At 42.8% G+C, this 13,924-nt stretch overlaps 1 pseudogene; it reads left to right on the top strand.

Moving 5' to 3' along the window:
* The first annotated feature begins 5,339 nt into the window (after positions 1-5,339).
* On the top strand, positions 5,340-6,211 carry LOC144249845 (vacuolar fusion protein CCZ1 homolog B-like; annotated as a pseudogene).
* Positions 6,212-13,924: the final 7,713 nt, after the last annotated feature.

Genomic DNA, 13,924 nt, shown 5'->3' with positions numbered 1-13,924 from the left:
TCATTTACTTTTTTGTATAATCTATATTTACTTTCTGCTTGTCATGGGGATTACATATAATATAAAAGTTATGAAAAATCTGTCGTAAATTGATAACAGCTTAACTTCATTTGAATACAAAAAGTATAATCCTTTCCTCTCCCACTTTGTTATTGATGTCATATATTACATCTTTATATATTATATACCCAAAATACATTGTATATGTAATAATTTATGATATTTTGTGTATTTCTTTTGAATATTTCAGAAAATAAATATGGAGCACAATCAAAATTATAATGCTATTTTATATTGTCCATATCTATATGTCTATACTGGAGAACTTTATATTTTTCTGTGGCTTCTATTTACTGTCTAGCATTGTTTTTGTCTTTGTTGTTGGTACTGGGGATTGAACTCAGGGGCACTCAACCACTGAGCCACATCCCCAGCCCTATTTTGTATTTTATTTAGAGACAGGGTCTCACTGAGTTGCTTAGCATCTCACTATTGCTGAGGCTGGCTTTGAACTCACGATCCTCCTGGCTCAGCCTCCTGAGCTGCTGGGATTACAAGCATATGCCACCATGCCCAGCACTGTCTAGTATTCTTTCATTTCAACTTGAAGGACTCTTTCTAGCATTTCCTATAGGTTAGGTTTAGTGGTAACAAATTCTCTTCCCTTTTATTTTTCTGTGAATGTTCTTCCCCAAGTATGGGGAAGAGATATAATAAAAACTGAATACTAAGAGATAAATAAAAACTAAATACTTTCCAAATATGAGGAAAGATATAGATATACAAATCCAAAAATCTCAATGAACTCCAAGCATATTAAGCCCAAAGAGATTCACAGTGGGACACATTATACCCACACTGTCAAAAGACAAATAGAGAAATCTGGGAAGCAATACAAGGGATATAACTCATTCTACCCAAGAGATCCTTGATAAGACTAGTAACAGAGCTTTCAGCAGAAAACTCACAGGCCAGAAGGAAGCAGGATGATCTATTTAAAGTTCCGACAGGGAAAAAAAAGACAACTGAGAATTCTACATCTTTTAGTTCTTTGAAAATATTTAGGACAGTTATTTAAGTCTAATATGTATGTTTAATCGGATGGTCTGTGGAGATCTGTAGTTTCTTTGAATAGGCCACGTTTTCTTGTTTCTTTGTATGTCTTGCACTGAAGTTTGTGCATGTGAAAAATTAGCCACCTTTTCAGACTGGTGTAGAAGACCTCCACTAATTGTTGGGCCCCTGAGTTTTGTAATCAACCCTCGTTAGGGGATTAAGTCTTCTCAGATATTTTCTGGACATGTGTTTTGTAAGGACTTGTATCTGTGCTTTTTAAAAAAATCTCCCCACATTCATGGCTGCTGTTGAATGTCTTAATTTCCCCCAGGGTCCCACTCTGGACTTTCTCATGGCCTGGGGTGTCCTTCTTACTCATCCCCCAAAATCTCTTGGCCTCGGCATCCCGGGTCCACAGGTCCCCAAGTTTTTCACACTCCAGGGTGCGCTCCACTGCCTTCTGTGGCTTCCAACAGTCTGAGATCCAAACTGCCACCAGTCCTCCTCTGTACGCTGGGGACTAGCACAGTCCCCAGGATAGCTCCCCCGCAGATAAGAACATAGCATACAAATTCTACATTGTCCCTTCTGTCCCCAGGGTGAGAACTGGGAACTGGGCTCCTCCTCCTGACATGCCATGTTGGGACAAGGGGGCGTGAAACCACCATTGATCCTGGATGTGGCATTTTCTTGGTCGAGCATTTTCTTTGTTGCTTCACATGTTTGATTGGTTTCCAGAGCTCCTATGCAGTCATTTTGGTCACTTGTCACTTTCAGTTTCTATGGCAGAAGAAGGGTCTGGAGCTTCGTAGGTGGCCAACTTGCTGAGGTCTCTCCAGACTGGTTTTTAGGTATGACTCCGGAGCAGTTAGTTGGACTTTCTTAAAATTAAAAACCTCTGCTTTTTTTTAATATTTATTTTTTAGTTTTCAGCAGACACAACATCTTTGTTTGTATGTGGTGCTGAGGATCGAACCCAGGCCGCACGCCTGCCAGGTGCGCTACCGCTTGAGCCACATCCCCAGCCCCCAAACCTCTGCTTCAAGAAAGACATTGTTAAGAAAACCAAAAGACAAGCCACAGATTGGAAGAAAATATTTACAAAACATGTATCTGATAAGGAGTGGTAACCACATGTATCAAGAACTCTGCATACTCAACAAGAAAACAAACAATCCAATTAAAAACAGGCAAAAGATTTCCCTACATATCTCACCAAATAAGATGTTCATGTGGCAAACAAGCACACGAAAGATGATTATCATTGTCTATTACTAAAGAATTGCAAGTCAACACAACTTTGAGATATTACTAACACCTGTTAGAATAGCCCAAATCCATAAAACTCAAAACACTGATAGCTGTCAAGGATACATGATAGCTGAAACGCTTATTGCTGTGTGAATGGAAATGATACTATCACTTGGGAAGACAGCTTGGCAGTTTGTTACCACACAATCCAGCCATTGTGCCTTTAAAAGTATTTATCCAAATAAAATGTATATTCACACAAAACCCCAATATAAATATTTATTGCAGTTTTAATCATAATCACCCAAATCCTATACATTATGCTTTTGTCAAAATGTATAGAACTTCACAACATAAAGAATGAATGGGGGGGGGACTGGGATATAGCTCAGTTGGTAGAGTGCTTGCCTCACATGGACAAGGACCTGGATTCGATTCCCAGCTCTACAAAAAAAAAAAAAAAAAAAAAAAGAATGAATCTAACTGTATGCAATATGTTAAGAAAGTCTCTTAGGATCCCAGGATAGAATACCAAAGGTGGCAAAACAATCTAACTGTATTGCAGGTACAGGAAACAGCCTCACTGAAGGAGGAGGAGGAAAGTTGCCAACCTTAGGAACTTTTGGAAATAAATATAGTCTGTAAGACCAAAGGCAAAAGAAACATAAGCATGGTATTCCTAGTCGATCAAGTTGTTTCCAATGCGGGTGGGCATTTGCAATTCTGATACTGTGTACTAGAATTGAACAGCTGAGTAAATGGTTGGCAGACAGCGGAAGCCAGTTTTCTCAATGCTGGAGAGTCAGAGTTTATGCACAAGCAAGGACAGGAAGCTAGAATGAGCCATATGGCAATGAATTAGAGTTGGAGGCTTCGGTATGAGCTCAAGTTTAGCTTAATATAGGTATAGACGGCTACATGTAGACATATATAGAAATCAATAGAGATGTGTATAAACAGGGTTATGTAGAGAAATATAGTAGCAATCATTCACCAGTAGAAATGATCATGCTTAGCATTCAGATCTCAGTCTCCAATACCATTTTCTTGTCTCTAAAGACTAGAAGTCTTTGAAGAAATCACTGATTCTAGGATTGGGAAGAAAACATAAAGGATAAATCTTTTGGTGCCAGAAAAGAAAATGGAGGAATGTTCAGAACACCCCCTCCACCCAAATTCCACATTGATGGGGGGCGTGATCAAGAGACACAGAACCAACTCCCAGTGTTCCCAGTGGCCAAAGCTAGAATAATTTGAACAGTGAAATAGATGAAGTAATAATGCATTATAACCTACAGCATAAAATAAAAATATATGAGGTCATACTTACATAAGTAAACAACTGAATAAATAAATGGAGGAGAAGACACAAAAATCTAACGCAGGCCTGGCATAGTGGTGCCCACCTGTAATCCCAGCAATTTAGGAGGCTGAGGCAGGAGGATCATGAATTCAAAGTCAGCCTCAGCAACTCAGCGAGGCCCTGTCTATAAATAAAATATTAAAAAAGCTGGGGATGTGGCTCATTGGTTAAAAGCGCCCCTGGGTTCAATTTTTGGGAAGAAGAGGAGGAGGAGGAGGAGGAGGAGGAGGAGGAAGAAGAATGTATTTGGGCTGGGATTGTGGCTCAGTGGTCGAGCACTTGCCTGGCACGTGTGAGGCACTAGGTTCAGTCCTCAGCACCGCATAAAATATAAATAAATAAAAATTTAAAAAGTAAACAGATTAAACTCATCTTTAAAAAAATGAAATCTCATGCAGAAGAAATCCAAATGATTCTGGAGGTCCTCCACCATCAAGAAAGTGGCACGGAACTTCTCCTGAAGCATGAGCTGCACATAGTGACTTCATTCCAAATTTTACAGCCTAGAAAGGTTAAGGAAAGATCAGCTTGACCATGGAGAATCCCGACAGACTCCGGCTCAGCCAGGTGACGCAGGCCAACACGCACAGTGACGAGTCCTGAAGACAACGGCAACTGTTCACAGGATGTAGGAAATGGCACTTGGCCCCTGGGGTCTTCCTCCAAGAACACACAACCCTGGACTAGTCATGAGAAGCACACCAGACAGAGCCCCCCTGAGGGACATCCTATCAAAAGCCCCACCAGTTTCCTCACCATCATCCGGGTCATGAAACTCAAGGAAAGTCTGAGCAACCGTCACAGTCCAGAGAGACCGTCGTGCGTAATGACTAAACACAAGGTGGCACTGAGTGGTATTCTGGAACAGAGGACAGTAGGACCATCTGTGGACTTCAGCTGAGAGTAACCAGGAATCAGTGTCCACTCTAACACGCGCACCACGCAAGAGGAATACAGGGACACTGGCTGTGGGGCCTGTGGGAACCCATACTATCTGTGCAGTTATTCTGTAAGTCTAAACTGGTCCTAAAACTAGAAATGTACCAACAAATAGAGGCACCGTTTACTTACTTGCTATGCATTTGGCCTCGTGCCATTGCTTTCTACCAACCTTCTCTGAGATGGCGGGTCCTCTGTCTCCTACTGGGAACAGAGGCGAAGGGATAGTGACGTGGCGAGAAGGCCCAGCCTGGGAAGTGCAGAGCTGGGGTTGAATCCAGCCAGGCCAGCGCCAGGCTCTCCACCCGGGTGATGCCCTTCAGCGGGACCACTCGGGAGGCACCAGCGGGACCCAATTGAGCATGTTTCTCGTGGCAGGAGGCAGAATACACACCCTGAGGAAATGTGTCCTGCTCCAGTCACTGTAGGGGAGGAGGGACCTGTTAGAGGATTCCATCTCTGGGGAGGTCGTTTGACTCAGGACTGGACAAGTCTCAGGACTTGATCCTCCCCAGATCGGACGGCGTGAGAATGCTGTCCAAGCAGGGGTGGAGGAGAAGACGTTACCATGGGCCTTGAAGAAACGGAAAAGAATCCCTCTCCTCTGTCTTTGAGGAGCTGGACACCTCCATCTTCCACAACTTTCAGAAATGTCCGGTTCCAAGGCCTGTGCGAGCTGCGGCCAAGACCTTGGGAGGGATTCTTTCCTTGATCTTTGCCAACACCACATTTGCCGACATGTGACCTACTTGACATTTGTGGTGCCATCAGCTTCTTCCCATTGGATAAAATGAGTTAGATGAAAATCCAGGCCTTTATTAACAGAATGGAGAAAAGCCTCAATAGAGTCAAATACACTACATTTCTCCATCATGACCAGCTAGCTATCTGGAGTGGATTAGAACCAGACGACTCGGGAATTTTGTACAAACACCCCACTGCTTACTCTCTGTTTCCCACACATGTGGAACCTGAGTTGGCAGGAGAGAATTCTCCAGTCAGCAGAAATGCCAGGGAATCTTCAACCCCGTTTAAGACTTCTTACTGGACCCTTGAACCTTAATAATCTAGAAGCAAAATGTGGATCCCCCAAATTCTTGTAAGTACAGACACGCTTATGAAGAGCTCTGTTTAATTGTTTATAAGGCCCTGTGTGGCTGTGTGCTTTATGATCTGTGTCTCCATAGAGCCAACAATGGATTTTTGTGGAAGACCAAATAGCACTGTTGGGCCCCATCTGATGTTTGTGAGCAGTTTAACATCAATAAAAGAATACCTGGGTCTGGAAAAGGTGCACAGTTTATCTATTTCAACTACGTGAAGTTAGCAGAGAAAATTCACGAGGCAAATGCCTGGAGCATCACTTACATTTCTTCATCCAGATTTGAGGAAGATTCTAGGCAATGCCTAGATTTTACCAGGGCAGAGGGAGACAAAGGAATCATGAAAACTGTGAGGGATTATTGGGTTGCTGGGGGAAAGTCTGATCAGCAGAAGCTATGTGTTATTTTGAATTAAAAAAAAAATGCTAACCTCATTGAAGTCAAGAAAGGCAAGAAACTTTGTACCATGCAGTTCCATAGAAGCTTCTACTTGGAGTGACTGATAATGGCTCGTGGAAAACATCTTTTAAAAAATTCAGCAAACATTTTGTTTAGCATTGAAAGTTCTTGGTCACTTATTGACTGGATTAATGACAATAGTAAAGCAATACTTGCTTTGAAGAACCAAATTTCTACTCAGTCTGATGGTCCCCTGAAATTTTTAGATTTTTTTAAAAACTTTTTTTAGTTATAGAGGGACACAATACCTTTATTTTTATTTATTTTTATGAGATGCTGAGTAACGAACCTAGTGCCTCACATAGGCCAGGCGAACACTCTACCACTGAGCCACAATCCCAGCCTGAAGTTTTTAGATTTTAAATATTTATGTGGAAATTCTTAAAGGGAGCTGGCTATCTCTCTGTCATCCCATTATTCTGACATTACGTGAATATTTTACTGGAAAACAAGGCCAATAAATTGTATTTTAAAAAAGGGAAAAATATATCCAGATTGGAAGGAAAAAGTAAAAGTATCTTTTTTCAAACTTGTAAGATAGAAATCAACTTACAGCCTGGTGCTGTGGTGCACGCTTATAATCCCAGCAGTTTGGAAGGCTGAGGTAGGAGGATTGTGAGTTCAAAGCAAGCCTCAGCAACAGCGAGGCACTGAGCATCTAAGTGAGACCCTGTCTCCAAATAAAATACAAAATAGGGCTGGGGATGTGGCTCAATGGGTGAGTGCCCCTGATTTCAATCCCCAGTCACCCCCCAAAAAGAAATCAATGTACAAAAGTTGTTGTATCTGTGTACTAAAAATGAATCATTCAAAAAGGAAACTAAGAAAACAATTACATTTACAATAGCAGCAAAAGAATCACATACCTAGAAATAAATTTAACAAAATTTAAGACAGGTACACTGAAAGCTACAAAACACTGTTGAAAGAGGCTATAGAAGGCTCAATAAATGGACAGACATCCTGTGTCCACAGATTAGAAGACTTATTATTGTTAAGATGTCAATATTTCTCCAATTAATCTATAGATTGGATACAATCCCTATCAGTATTCTAAATGCCATTTTCCCTTTTGTGGAAACAGACAAACTGATCCTAAAATTCATATGGAATGTCAGGTCCCACAAATAATACTGAAAAGATGATCAAATTTGGAGGACTCACACCTGCTGCATTCAAAACCTATTGCAAAGCCACAGTTATCAAAACTGCCTGGTACTTGTATAATGATAGATATATAAATCAGTGGAATAGAGCTGACAACCTAGAAATAAACCCATACATCTATGGCCAACAGACTTCCAACAAAGGGGCCAAACCACTCATTGGGAATGAATGTTTTTTTCTATAAATGGTGCTAGAACAACAGGAAAGAATGGAGTTGGACCCCTACCTCACACCATATATACAAAGGCAATTCAAAATAGATCAAAGACTAAATATAAGAGCTAGAACTATACTTAAAGGAAATACACATGTGACTGTTCATGACTGGATTAGCAATATTTTATTAGATATGATGCCAAGAAGCTGTGGTCCAAAAGTCTGTGCCCCCTAAAATTCATATTCCCAAGGTGAGAGTATAAGAGTTGGGGCTTTGGGGAGATTATTAGTTCATGAGGTCAAGGTCCTTGTCAATGGGAGTTGTGCTTTTATAAAAGAGAGTTGAGCCCATATGTCCCTTCCCCCATGTGGAGGCTGGAAAGCACCATCTTTGAGGCAGGGAGAGCCCTTACAAGAAACCTGATCTGCAGGAGCCTTGATCTTGGGTGTGCCAGCCTCAGAACAATGAGTGATATATTTCTGTTGATGACAAAACCTAAAGCTATTTCAATACAGCATCCTGAATGATCAAGGCACAAGTGCACAACCAATAAAAGAAAATATGGAGAAGTCATCAGACTTAAAACTGTGCAATAAAAGTGTGTCAAGGAAATGAAAAGAGAACCCACAGAATGTGAACACTTATTGATCATATATCTGATAAAGGTCTAACACCCCACGAACATGAAGAACTTTTATAAACAATCGAAAGGCAAACAAATGGACAATGGCTATTACAAACACACACAAAGATTCTCAGCGTCATTAATCATTAGGGAAATGAAACTCAAAACCACAATGAGGTAGCACTTCAGGGAACTACAGAGTCAAGAGCAAGGGTAAGAGAGGTCGCGGAGAAACTGAATCACTCATGTCTTGCTGGTGGAAAGGCTGAATGCCGCTTGTTAAAACAGTTTGGGGGTCCTTAGAAAATGTAAACAGATTTCACACACGACCCAGTGATTCTCCTCCCAGGGGATACTCAAGAGATCCCAAAGCATGTTCATACCAAAACCTGTACACAAGGGTGTCATGCACATAGGGTTGTTCCTAATAGTCAAAAAGTGGAAGTGACCCAGCTGATGAATGAATAAATACGTGGTGTATCTATGCAGCAGAATCTTATTCAGGCGTGAGAAGGAATGAAGTACTGACACATGCTATATTTACCTTCAACACATTATTCTATGTGCAAGAACCCAGACTCAAAAGGTCACAAATTATTCTATTTATATGAAAGTCAAGGATAGGCAAATCCAGAGACCGGAGGGAGTCAGTGGTGGCTAGGGCTTGAGGGAGGGATAGTAAGTACTGACTGTTAACAGTGTGGAAGTGTTGGTGGGGGTGGTGTTGGTGAAATGTTCTGAAATCAGATAGTGGTGATGGTGGTACAACGTTGTGAATATACCAAAAAAACCCTGAGTTGAACAGTTTAAGAAAGTTTAGCAATGAATTTTATTTTGTGAAAAATTTATTTCGGTCAAAAGACTGCTTTCCATCAGAGTGTCTATTGAACATGAGCTGTATTTGCCTCAGAGTTCATTTTTCCTCTTTGGGTACCGGATGACTCGTTAACCCTTCTGTTGTGAAACGGTTACTCCACGGCATTTAGACTCTGCACAGGACACATTTGCCAACTCTAGTATAGATTTGTCAGGAACAAGATGAAGATTAGTCCTTAAGTAAATCTTGAAGCCAAGTGCCTAGATTTTAAAACTCAGGTGTCTTAGTTTATTTTCTGCTGCCATAGCAAGATACCCGAGACTGTAATGTATCAAAAAAAAAAAAAAAAAAAGATGTTCATTTAGCTCATCGTTCTATAGGCCCGAGATCATGATGATGGTACTTTAGCTTCTGGTGAGGGTCTCATGCTGCATCAAGTCATGATAGGAAGCAGATGAGCAAGTGGGTGTGTGTGGAAGGGAAGTACAGGAGTGAGACAGAGGGAGGAAGGAGCCAGGTTGGCTTTATAACAACCCACTCCACAGTAACTAACCCACTCTTCAGGAACTGCATTAATCCCTTCACGAGAGCTCAACCCCCTATGAACCAACACCCCTAAAGACCCCATAATTAAATTTCAACATGAGTTTTGTGAGGTTTATATATGGGGTGTCCCCCAAAAGCTCATGTGTTGGACAATGCAAGAAAGTTCAGAGGTGAAATGATTGGGTTGTGAGAGCCTTAACCTAATCAGTGCCTTAATCCAGTTGAATGGATTAACTGGGTAGAACCATGGGCAGGTAGGGGGTGGCTGGAGGAGGTGGGTCACTGGGGTTGTGACTTCTAGGTTTATATTTTGTCCCTGGTGAGTGCAGCAGGCTCTTGGTGGGGATGCAAATCAAGTCAAGATGGCGCCTGGCAGTTTGCCAGGAGGAGTGGTTTGTGAGGCAAGGTCACCGGGCCATTAAGATGATGGGGATTCCTTATTGACTGACTGCTGTATCTAGATGATGTTAATTGAGTCAAGCTGTGTGTCATCAGTTAGGTATATATACCTCCGCTGTCCCGCAGAGAGGCGGCTCCTGCTACCTTGGGTGCCCGCTACTTTGAGTTCTCGCTCAGTTCCCGCTGAGTTCACTCACAATAAAATAGTTCCTGTTTCAACCTTCAAGTTGCTTGTCACCTCCCAGTTACTTTGCCCAGCCAGACTGCGGCAGGCTCTGTTTCCTGGTTGTCATGTCCTGATTCATCTCCCTCCTCCACACCCTTCCGCCATGATGTTCTGCCTCACCTCCAGCCCAGGGCAACGGAGTTGGCTGTCTGTGGACTGAGGCCTCTGAAACCATGATGAGCTCCACAATCAACTTTTACTCCTTAAAGTAGTTCTTGTCAGGTCTTATGGTCCCAGAGGTGAAAAGCTGACTAAAACCACATGTAAACCACACCACCAGAGGGTGGAGCTTCCAAATGAACGGGGTGGCCCATCAGCAGAGGGGGATGAGCGATGGGTGCTTGCTCTCCACTTCCGTGTGGGGTGAAATACCTGCGCCCAGGCTTACTGCCTGGCGCTAGTTTATTAGCACAGGGCGATGGCTGTGTTAGAAATACTTGCTCACCTTGCCATGATGTCGGTGGCGGGGCTAAAGCAAACCTAGTCATGGTAGGGGAACGCCAGTTATTTATAGTTGGTGAATTGGTACAATATTTGCAGTGAACAATTAAGAACTGGTAACCCCTTTGACAAATTGATTGTTTTTGGTCCTGGGGATTGACCCCAGGGAAGCTACATCCCTGGCCCTTTTTATTATTTATCTATCTATTTATTTATTTTTGAGACTCACTGAGTTGCTGAGCCTGGCTTTGAACTTACGATTCTCCTGCTTCAGCCTCCTGAGTCACTGGGATCACAGGCCTGCGCCACCACTCCTGACTGCCCTTTGGCAAATTTAAAATGGGTTTTATTTGATCCAGAAGAGGCTCATTTTTCTTTTAAAGAAGTCCTGTCCTTTCTCCAGTCCCTAATTTCTTGTGGGTCTGATTTTCCTGACGTGAGGGGGAAAATACCATGGTGGGTCTGATAGCGGGTTCTGTTTTTCCACCCGGCTTGGGGAGGGGGGGCCTAGCTGAAGGGAGGGAGTTCTGGGTGGGGGGCATTCCCCGAGGGACCATATTTTGTTCCAGATTCCTCCTGTCTCTGCTTTCTGGCTGCTCTGAGGGCAGCCACTTTGCTTCACCATGCTGTTCCACCATGACGTTCCACCTTGCCTCAGCCCCAGGGTAATGGAGCCAGCCAGGGACTGAAACTGTGAGCCAAATAGACCTTTCCTCCTCTAAACTGTTTTTCTCCGGTATTTTGTTCTAGTGATAAAAAGCTGACTAATACAAAATGCTCCTGGAATAACTGACCACAGTAATGGGTAGGAATAGGAAGAGCTACCATGGATTGATTTACTGGGCTTCATGTCTGTCTTGTCCACAGCCCAGTGGTGCTGGCCATGGGGTACATTTCAGACGGGCCAAAGCCAGCAAGGGCAACCCGTGGCTTACCCAGGAAAGCTTTCAGGAGGTCAGAGCTGCCTCTGAGAAGAGCTACGTGGTGACAGACACCCGGCACCTCCACCCCTCATGGTGTTTGTCCTGTGGCAGCTGGATGAGTGAGTGACGTACGTCGTTCTCATGGTGCCCTCGTTCCATTCCTGCCCCCCCCAGGGGTTTTACATGGGAGGCTGCAGAAGCAGTGACGTCATCAGCACTAGCTTGCTTATCTGACCGGCATCTCAAAGAGCAACTGTCCTGGTGTAAATGCAAACAAGTAGCTTTCTACCTGGAGCTACACCAGGACTCATCTCTCTCTTTTTTTCTTTTCCCTTATGGAGTGAGTTGTTGAAGTACATGATATAGAAATCCTGGGTGACAGCATTTAACATTCCAGGCAAGATATGTTGGCAGACTGTTTATAGGCAGTTATTAGAATCACAACTGATTGGTTCTTGTAACAAGGCATTCATGACCTAAGAGCTTTGATCCATCATCTCTAGTGTTTGTCCCTTGGTGGGAATTATAGTTTGCAGAGTATATGTGAACAGCAAACTGGTAATCCCTCCTGGAAGTTTTTTGGATAACCTATTAGAATTTTATTTTGGATTACTGGATATTCTTTTTTAAGGATGTGTTATTGGAGAGGTGTTATTTTGGAAGCTACCCTGGATGCAGATGCTTTAAGTCCTGATGCACCTGGGTTCTGACCAATCATTGCCAGGTTGCAGTAGCTTGGATGTTACCCCAGGTGTGGCTCTAGGAGTAGGTGTCGCCCGCTGGAGTTGAGTTACATTCACCTGTTCCTTTGTAATCCTCCCCCTTTGCCCTTTTGGGGATAGAATATTCCATGGAACAGCCTCCCCCAATAAAACCCGGGTTCGAGGCTGCTCTCTCTCTTTCCTGCCCGCCTTGCCTCATGTGGGAGCTGGGTCAGAGGAGCTGTCACAGAGCTCAAAGAAAAAGGCATTTCTCTGTCTCTGTGTGATTATTTGTTCCAGCCCAGTTCACCTGGAATGACCCTGTCTGGTTTAGTTGTGTGACGCAACAAATGGTGCCCGAACAGGGACTTCAGGGTGAGTTTTAGAAACTTAGTGGGTTTGGAATTTCTCTCCAGAAATTAAGTGTGCTTAAGATTTCAGAGTATTGTGGGTCGAATTGTAGAAAATAAGTGAACTATAGAGAAGAAAAATTTGTGACATTAAACTCATAATATCTGGGAATTTTTCATCTTTAGAAAGATAAAAAGTTTTATTTTTGCAATTCTAGAAACCATAAATAAATGTAAAGAATTATTAAGATGATTAATGGGATACGTTGCTAAGTTCAGTACTCTCTCATGGGAAAAGTGCTTTTGTGGATTTTTTTCTGATTGTTTTTGTACATTTTTATATTTTGAAATATTAGGTAAAGATGTTTTGGAATTTATGTGCTAGGAATCAATGTTTGGAAAGTGAGAGGAAAAATGGAAGGTTTTTCATAGTGAGATTTGGTACGGGGAATTTTCTACTTGTAGAGAGGCAAATTTTGTTTTTCTGACGTTTTTAAAAGGTGCTCAAATAATTTACATTGAGCCTTTTCACTGCCTTCTTGTCCTACTGGGGTCAAAATCTCTCTGCTGTTCTCGCTGTTGTTCCCAATGAGGTCTGTGTCTAGACCCACTGCCTGCAGTGCTTTTGACCCCTAAACCCTGGCCTGGGTGCCAAACCGCAGGCCACCTTAAGATCTGATAGTAATGCTGGCATCTGTGTTAAAACTCACTTTTAAAGTGCCCACATGCTGCAAAAGGAAAATACAAAAGACAGAGAGCACTTGCTGCAAGGGGAAGATGCAGGGAAACGGTTCATTAACTTGAGAGCGCTAACACCAGCGCAGGTCACAGGGACAAGGCAGGCCACTGCCTGCCCGCAGGATCCTGCCCAGTTGAGGGAACCGGAGTGCAACCAACAGGGAGTGCAACCAACTGGGGAAGCTCCAGCAGCCTTGCCCACAAGGTGAACCAGGCAGCTGGCCCCAGTAGCCACGCCCACTGGCTCCATGCTGTTCCATCACCATGGTAACTGCACAGCCTGGCCAGGCCTAGACGGCTTACTGATCCTGCCTCCTGCATTTTTCTTGGGCTTCCCATTGGTCTTCACTGTCAGACAGGCTTCTAGTCCTTTTGTCCAGCCCCAACCAGTATTTCCTGCTTCACACAGGTCCACTACCAAACCTACACAGAGCCTGAATTTCTAAGCATGCCCACCTGTAAATACTAACCAAAGATATATTTTTCAGGCAAAACCTAATTTCACAGGCTTCTACGTTGCTGTCCTAATCCTAACATGAGTTTTATCCTTCAAAAGGTTTCCTTAGAAATTCTTTATAGCTATATTATTAAGAAAAATTGCAGAGGCAATATAACAATTTTAAGAGATATATATGCTTGCTTATGTTTTATTTTTGGAGGTTA

The sequence above is a fragment of the Urocitellus parryii genome, chromosome 12 (assembly GCF_045843805.1).
Source record: "Urocitellus parryii isolate mUroPar1 chromosome 12, mUroPar1.hap1, whole genome shotgun sequence".
Taxonomy (NCBI): Eukaryota; Metazoa; Chordata; class Mammalia; order Rodentia; family Sciuridae; genus Urocitellus; species Urocitellus parryii.
The sequence above is the reverse complement of the archived record's forward strand: the minus strand, read 5'-3'. Positions and strand labels throughout refer to the sequence as shown.